Source organism: Mastomys coucha, unplaced genomic scaffold (assembly GCF_008632895.1).
Source record: "Mastomys coucha isolate ucsf_1 unplaced genomic scaffold, UCSF_Mcou_1 pScaffold14, whole genome shotgun sequence".
NCBI lineage: Eukaryota > Metazoa > Chordata > Mammalia > Rodentia > Muridae > Mastomys > Mastomys coucha.
Window position 1 is genome coordinate 112777796 of NW_022196896.1, and position 8474 is coordinate 112786269.

Below are 8474 nucleotides of genomic sequence, written 5' to 3' on the forward strand. Positions count from 1 at the left end.
GGCACTGGAGGATGGGCGGTCCTAGCTCGGTCCTGGTCTCCATTTGCAGTGCGCTTCAGAACTTTGTGGGGAGGTATAGACAGTGCTGGCAGCACCGACAGATTTAGTATGGAAATAGTATCTATTGCTTATTTTTTATTTCTGAGAGACAGTTCCATATAGCCTAGTGTCATCAAACTCATGGTAGAGGTTGACTTTGAACTTCTAAGTCTCCTGCCTCTATCTTCCAAATACTGGATGTATGGGCATGTACCACCTTTCACAGTTGGTTTATGCAGTGGTAGAGATTTAACCGGGGGTTCCGTGCGTGTGACTCAAGTACTCTCTTCCAATTAAGTCACATCTCCAGTCCTTAATTAGTATTAGCCATTGCCATAATTCAGCTTATAATTTGGTTACTCTTGGTTGACCATGTTGACCAGACTGACTGACCCTGAATTTACCATGAACCTTATGACTCTGGTTCTTTTGTTTGTTTGTTCTTTGTTTTTGTTTTTCAAGACAGGGTTTCTCTGTATAGCCCTGGCTGTCCTGGAACTCACTCTGTAGACCAGGCTGGCTCAAACTCAGAAATCTGCCTGCCTCTGCCTCCCAAGTGCTGGGACTAAAGGCGTGTGCCTCTACTATCCGGCTATGCCTCTGGCTCTTAAGTGCTGTGATTAGAGGTGTGTTCAGCCTCAACTTACATATTTGGCATCACAAAAATGCTCTTAATGATCCTCAACTGGGGATAAGGAGTACTGGCGTGAAGACTGAAGAAAATTCAAATAACCTGGGAGATGATAGATCCCAACACTAACTTCGGGAAGATGGGGCTGTTGACGAGTAGAGCCTTGGAAGCCTATATCTATTCTCTGCAGAGCAGCATTTCAGCTGAACTGCACAGTGCCAGAGCAAGGGTTATAAATGCCTGTGCAGCTGCTCGTGGAAACAGCTTGGCAGAGAAGCAGCACCCTACAGGGAGGAGGGATTTAGTTTCAGGAAATCTTCCTTGGCATTTGAGCTGTCAAAATGAAGAGGCTGGCCGGCTGGCCCTGAGAGGACAGAAAGACAGGACAGAAGATCACCTATTGGGCATTTGCCAAGAAGGACCCAAGTGGCAATCATAAGGGTAGACCAGATGGCTTTTTAAGCCTCATCCAGCTATGGTGTCAGGGTTTTAGAATGGACCTGCTATTTGGATGTTCAGTGGTATCTTAGCATTTTACTGCTGTGGACACCATGACCAAGGCAACTCTTTTAAGGACATATAATTGGGGCTGACTTACAGGTTCAGAGGTTTAGTCCAGTATCATCAAGTCAAGAATATGGCAGCATCCAGGCAGGCATGGTTCTGGAGATGCTGAGAATTCTACATCTTCATCTGAAGGCTGCTAGCAGGATTGGGGATTTAGCTCAGTGGTAAGCGCTTGCCTAGCAAGCACACAAGGCTCTGGGTTTCATCCTCAGCTCTGGAAAAACAAACAAACAAACAAAAAAAAACCAAGGTAACTGAAGGCTGCTAGAAAAATACTGGCTTCCAAGCACCTAGGATGAGGGTGTTAAAGCCCACTCCCACAGTGACACACCTCCAAGAGGCTACACGTTCTAATAGTGCCACTCCCTGAGCCAAGCATATACAAACCATCACAAATGGAGTCAGACACATGTCATCAGCTGGTGAATTGAGTCCCAATAACCAAGCAGACTGCCAGTTTGGCAACGAATATGCTAGATTTCCAGTTCTTGGTCCCCTGGGAAAATTGTTCTGTGTGTTTATAAAAGGATGGCTCTGCGCAAATACAAAGTGAAGCTGGTGGAGAAGCAGGCCTTCCGTGAGATTCAGTTGTAGCTGTGCAGATGTTGGGGCCCCGCCCCTCAATAAAGTGCTGTGACCAAAAAAAAAAAAAAAAGAATGACTCTGTGGCCAGCCTTTCCTAACTGTGCCTTCGAGGGAACGGTAGAAAGGGGGTAGGTGTGTGTCTCCTCTAAGCCCAGCAGGAAGTCTTGAAGGCATAGAGCAACAGAGAGCAGGCTCCCTGTCACGCCCCAAAACCTTCCTCCCAGAGTGCCCAGACCTAGGGCTCACATGAATTGCCTACTCTGGTTACTCAGGTACCTTCTTCTCTGTGAGCTTCCTGCTCTCTGCAAGCTTCCCTGCTGGCCCAGAACCCAGAACCGGCATTCTACCCTTCTCAAGATTTGTCTCCCTTCTCTAAGTGGCTTTCCTGATTGATTGATTGATTGATTGGTTGAGACAGGTTTGCTATATAACCTAGGCTGGCCTTGACTGTGTTTCAGCCTCCCAAATGCTGTGATTCCAGGTATGAACCAACTGCAGAGTTTTGTTTTTGTTTTTGTTTTGCAGGTTTTGTTTTGTTTTTAATTACTGTTTCTTTTCTTATTTAAAAAAATAAAAAACAGGATCTGTTGGCACATGCTTGTAATACCAAAACTCGGAAGGCTAAGGCAGGAGGATTGCAAATGCAAGGATAGCTTATGCTGCATAGTGAGACTGTCCTGAAGCAAAACAAAAAATCCTCAAATTAGACAAACTGATAAGATCCACAAAATGAGATATGATCCATCAGTAAAAAGAAAACCTTATGGTATTAGCAAACCATAAGAAGATACTGTCACTCGAACGCCAATGCCACTCCGTGACACTCTAGAAAAGGAAAAGCTAGGGAGACAGGAAGGAGGGAGGTGAGTATTGCTGGAGATTGTCAGGGTGGGAATAGGTGAGACGTTCTGTAGACATGATGGGATAGCTTCCTGCCAGTATACCTTTGTCAACACATTGCAGAGTGCACACAAACATCGAAACCTAATGGAAGCTAAGAACCGTCAGTTAACGAGGACATCAGCTCATGTTCATCACGTCCAGCAGGTGTGCCTCAGCAATGCTGGGTACACTGGGAGCCTGGGGTAGTGAGGGATCCAGGAGAACTCTGCATTTCACTCTTATTTTACCTGTAAACCTTAACAGGCCCCTTTGCAGAAAGCACAGGTAGGAAGGGGGAGTGCCTGTTAACAGTCCAAGGTCTCCCATACTCAGAGGGCCAAAATGTTACAATTAGATACTTTATAGTGCTTGTGTTTGTGAGTGCAAGAGAATGTTTGCTAGTGTGGAGGTGAGGACAACATTTGGGAGTCCAGTTGGTTCTCTACATAGGTGCCAGGTTCTTTTATTTAACACACCTGCATTAAGTGTGAGAAAGTGGAGCAAATACAAACACAGAACATACCATCGAGGCAGCCTCTGGCCTCAGTGGGTAAAAATGCCAGGCCTGGCAGTTTGAGTTTGATTCCCAGAACCCACATGGTGGAAGGAGAGGACCAGCTTATGTAAGTTGCCCTCTGACATCCATACATACTCTGTAACATTAATTAATTAGTTCAGAAACTTCAAAATCAGTCTTTAGTAGTTAGAGAGATGGCTCAGTGTTTATGAGCACTGGTTGAACTTCCAGAAGACCAGGATTTGGTTCCCAGCACCTCCGTGGTGGATCACAGCCATCTATAACTCTAGTTTCAGGAGATTTATTGGCTTTTTCTGTCTCCTAGGGTACTAGGCATGCACATGGTACACAGACAGATAGACAAAACATGCATACACAAATTTAAAAAATGTTTGAAATCAGCTTTTTGTTTTTGTTTTTCGAGACAGGGTTTCTCTGTGTAGCCCTAGCTGTCCTGGAACTCATTCTGTAAACCAGGCTGGCCTCAAACTCAGAATCCGCCTGTCTCTGCCTCCCAAGTGCTGGGATTAAAGGCATGCACCACCACTGCTTGCCTTAAATCAGCTTTTTAAAACTCTGTTTCAGCCTGGTCTACAAAGTGAGCTCTAGGACAGCCAGGGCTATACAGAGAAACCCTGTCTCGAAAAATAAAACAAACAAACAAACAAACAAACAAAAAAACCACTGTTTCATATTAACCTAGTCAAGGAAATTCTTCACAGATGTGCTCGAGGCCTGTCTCCCAGTCTAGAGCCCTGAAAATTGTTTTAACCGTTGCTATGACCAGATGGCAATGAAGTCATCCCGGGACCAAGCAAGTGCTTCTATTCGTTGCCATGGCTCCAGGATGAATCCTTTCTGTGTGTGAACAAAGACAGAGCCATCAAAGGGTCAGACACTCTGTGACACAGATCCTCAGTCCTGCGGCCACAAATAGAAAGAAGTCCTTCAGGTGTGTGCTACAAAAACGTCGCCTTGCCTCCCAGTGCCAATAGTGTTTAAAGCCTACACTAAGGTCTAGATAACGTTGTACACTTGCCAGAGAGAGGTAACAGTGGGATCATTGTGCCGGCCCTCTTTCTGGGGTGGCTTGGTTTGTATTGTACTTTTAAAAAATATTTATTTGTAGATTGAGTATGATAGTGCATGACTTTAATCCTAGCACCCAGATGGCAGAGGCAGGTGGATCTCGGTGAGTTTGAGGCCAGCCAGGTCTTCATATCACGTTCCCGGAGAGCCATATAATAAACTCTGTCTCAAAAACACCCTTGACCGCATGTGTTTAGGCCAGAAGTCCATGTTGTGTGTCTCCTTTAGTTATTCTTCACTTTTATTAATCATCATCAGCATTAATGAACAGGGTCTCTTTGTAACCCTGGATGTCCTGGAACACTATGTAGACCAGGCTGTCCTTGAACTCTTGGTGATCCTCCTGCCTCAACCTCCCAGCTCCTGGGAGGAATGAAGACTTTGGCAACAAGGGCAAGGAAAGACCAACTACAGTGTTCATGAGAGTGGAGAGGCGTTCCTGTTCCCAGTGGCTAGAGTCGGTCTTGATTAACTGTGGAGACGGAGGACAGTTCCTGGTGCTGCACCTTGAAAGTGAGGTGACATTAGCCAAGAAGGAGAGGCTACTCCTGGCCCATTCTGAAAGGCCTGAAAGCAAGTCTTCAAAAGACTAGAGAAGTTTCCAAGTGAAGGGTCTGTTTGCCATAAAAGCCCTGACGCTCTTTAAGGGCACATGGCATAGTCCACCTGCCAAAACCATAAATTTCACAATGTTTGGTATCCAATAAAAATTCCTTGACATGGGAGGAGGAAGCAGAGAATGCCTTAGTCTGAAAAACTGACACTATAAATAGGTTCAACAAGGGCAAATATTCCAAATTTCCACTTTAAATGAGTTTCTAACCAACATTCCTTAGTGAAGATTGGAACTAAAATCCCTCTTCTTGTCTCCCTGCTATTGCCCCCTTCCCATTCCCACCTAGCAGTGAGTTGTGGCTAGTGACCCCCCCACCACAATGGATCAGTCCTGTAGAGTGACCTTATCGTACCACACCAGGCCCCCTTGCCAATTCCAATGTCGCCTCCTCCTGAAAGTCCTCCCTGGCCTCCTGTGGTATGTTCTTGCTACCCTGTTTGTTTGTTTGTTTGTTTTGTTTCTTCTTCCTTGTCATTTATTGCAGTGCATGTTGAATTTGTGTGAGTCTAAAACCATCTCCCTCAGAGGCTATAAACTGAGGCCTGGTGTGCTCTTGAATCTCCCTGAGGAAGTAGCACCTGGCTCCGTCTTAGGCGAAGGAAGTATACAGCTTGCCCACGGGAAGCTGCAGGAAAAGCTCGCTCAGCAGCTGCTCTCCACATTCTCTCCTCAGGTCAGGAACTGTGGCGCAGAAGGCGTCGCCTTAGACATGAGTCGTCCCCAGGGCACAAAATGCAAAGTGCAGCTGGTACTCTTTAAAGCCCTTGGGTCAAGACTGCGCTGCCCAGGTTAGTTTTGGTCCTGTCCCCACCGGGTGCGCGGTCATCCAGCTGCCTCCACTAGGGGGCACTCTGGGACCCCAGTTCCCGCAGGGCAGCGGATTTGCTGTGTAGGCTCAGGCCTGTCTTCTAGAGAGAATGAAATCCGGAAAGACTGCTATCCTTCGATCCTCCGGGGCGAGCATAGTGAAATCTGCAATGCAGTGGATCTCACCTGTCTAGGAAAAAGGCGGCTTCCTCACCTTAATCCTCAGCGCTCCAAGCCGGGTCTCCTGGGGAAATGGGAGGCAGGGTGCGGCCCTGGGCATCCATGCTGACCCTGTACTTGGAAGCAGGGAAGCTCCAGCTCTCCATTCTCACAGAAGCAGGCCCTATCAGACACTTTCTCTCTCCTCCCCCCGCCCTTGCCTTCTCTTCCCCCTGATCCTTCCCTTCTTGTCTGTCTGTGTCTGTCTCTGTCTCTTTGTTTCTCTCTGTCTCTTTATGTGTGTCTCCCTCTCTCCTCCCTCTCCCTCTCCCTCTCCCTCTCCCTCCTGCTCCCATCTAACTCATGAAGTGGTAGAAGATGACTTTGAATTCTGGATGACTTTGTGCTTCCACCTCCCAAGTGTTGAGATGGCAGGTGTATGCCACCACTCTGAAAGGTAATTTTTGACTTTGCTAATTAAAAAATAACATTATTCAATCTTCTTTGGAGGTGTTAGGAGGCCGATCCTTGCTTCAATCATGCCCGGCAAATGCTTTATTACAAACGATACTCCAGCACCCCGAGTTTTGTTTTGTTTTGTTTGTTTGCTTAATTACATGAAAGTAAACACTAGAGTAATTTTGCAGTTGTTTGGGGAAAAAAGAGCAAATGCCTTTGCTGATTGTAGAACAAGGAAAGGGATTGTAAGGAACGACAGAGGGACTAGAAAAAAAAAGCAGGAAGTGCAATGATGCATTCAAACATCTCATCATTAGATACTAGCAAATGGATAGGACTGTACATCTATTAAAAATTAGAGATGATGATTTTTTTTTTTTTTTTTTTTTTTTTTTTTTTTGGTTTTTCGAGACAGGGTTCCTCTGTATAGCCCTGGCTGTCCTGGACCTCACTCTGTAGACCAGGCTGGCCTCGAACTCAGAAATCCACTTGCCTCTACCTCCACCTGCCTCTGCCTCCCAAGTGCTAGGATTAAAGGCGTGAGCCACCACCACCACCACCACCCAGCCAGTTTTTCAAGACATAGTTTCCCTGTGGAGCCCTCGCTGTCCTAGAACTCTGTCTATAGACCAGGCTGGCCTTGAACTCACAGAGATCTGACTGCCTCTGCCTCCCAAGTGCTAAGATTAAAGGTGTGTACCACCATCACCCAGCTAGAAATGATTTATTTTTTAAAGATTTATTTTTACTTGTGTGTCCTTGTGTATATATGTTCTATGTGTCCAGGTCTGAGAAAGCCGGAAGAGAGCGTCGGATTCCCCAGAGCTGAGGTTATGGTAATTGTGAGCAGCCCAATGTGGGTGCCGAAGAGCACACTTGACCCACCTGCCATCTCTCCAGCCGCTCCCCCAATTTATTTTTAAATCTCAAGTGTCCATTCAGGCAGCACATTCTGGTTTGGTTTTTATTTGACATTGAACCCCAGGCTAAAAGTTTGCTCTACCACTAGGCTAAACCATTAGCCTCTGTAAGCATGCGTGATGAACGAAGCTGGAAGTAAGTAAAAGACACATTTCTTGACAGGATGATGCGGGCGAGCCTCAACCCCAAAACCCTTGCCTCAGTTCCCCAAGTGCTGGGATTATAGGCCCAACCAGCATAAATTTTGACTTCAACCATTTTGACTTTTCTCCTGTGTTGGATTGCTTTTCAGTGCCCAAGTGTGCCAGGCACTGTATATGACGGTGATCAGGGATCCAAGGTGAATTAACTAAGGCCCTCTAAGAGTTTTCCCCAGGAGGAGGGGCTGATGTGACACTTGGGGAGGGGGAGGGGCAAGTCTTGGGCTTCTTTCTCCTTCCACTTTCCACCACTGACGGCCCCCACTGCTAGGCCTCGAGTCATGCTTATCACTCCCAAGATGGAAGCACTCTCACCTGTGGACGTGGGCCCAAGGCTAGTGGTCATTCCCAACAGGGGCTGGACATAGCCCACAGCCAGTGTTCACCATTAGGTGTCTTCCTGCAGTTCTTCAGCAGTGACACGGCTCAGGTGAGCCCTGCACTACCTATAGATGCTTCTGCAGGTGGGTCATGGGTCTGCCTCTCAAGGGAAGGACTTCATACAGAACTGAGGGCACACGTCTTTGATACAGCGTAGTCATTGTGGTGGCACACACGTCACCCACTCAACTGTCAGCTGATGGGAGACTAGGCTCCAAAACACTGAGTGCCTCTCTTAACCCTCACACAGAACTCCAGAGATGGATGGAGTGGGGCTGAGGCAAAGAGCCATCCACTCCACACTGGCAGAGGTTGGAGTGCTAAGGGAGTAGGTTCTGAGTCTCAAATGTGGGACATCAAAAAATAACAAGGACCACCCTTTGCTATGTTTTGTTTTTGAAACAGGATCTCATGTTACCCAGGCTGGCCCCAAACTCACTATGTGGCCAAAGACGACCTTGAACTTCTGCTTCTCCTACTTCCCTAGTGTTAGAATTACAGGCACCCACTGTATCACCATGCTTACACTGCCGTGCTAGGGCCTCCTGTGTGCTAGGCAGCCTACCAACTGAGCTACATCCTCACTGTATTTATATGCACTGTGGACATAAATACTGGGCA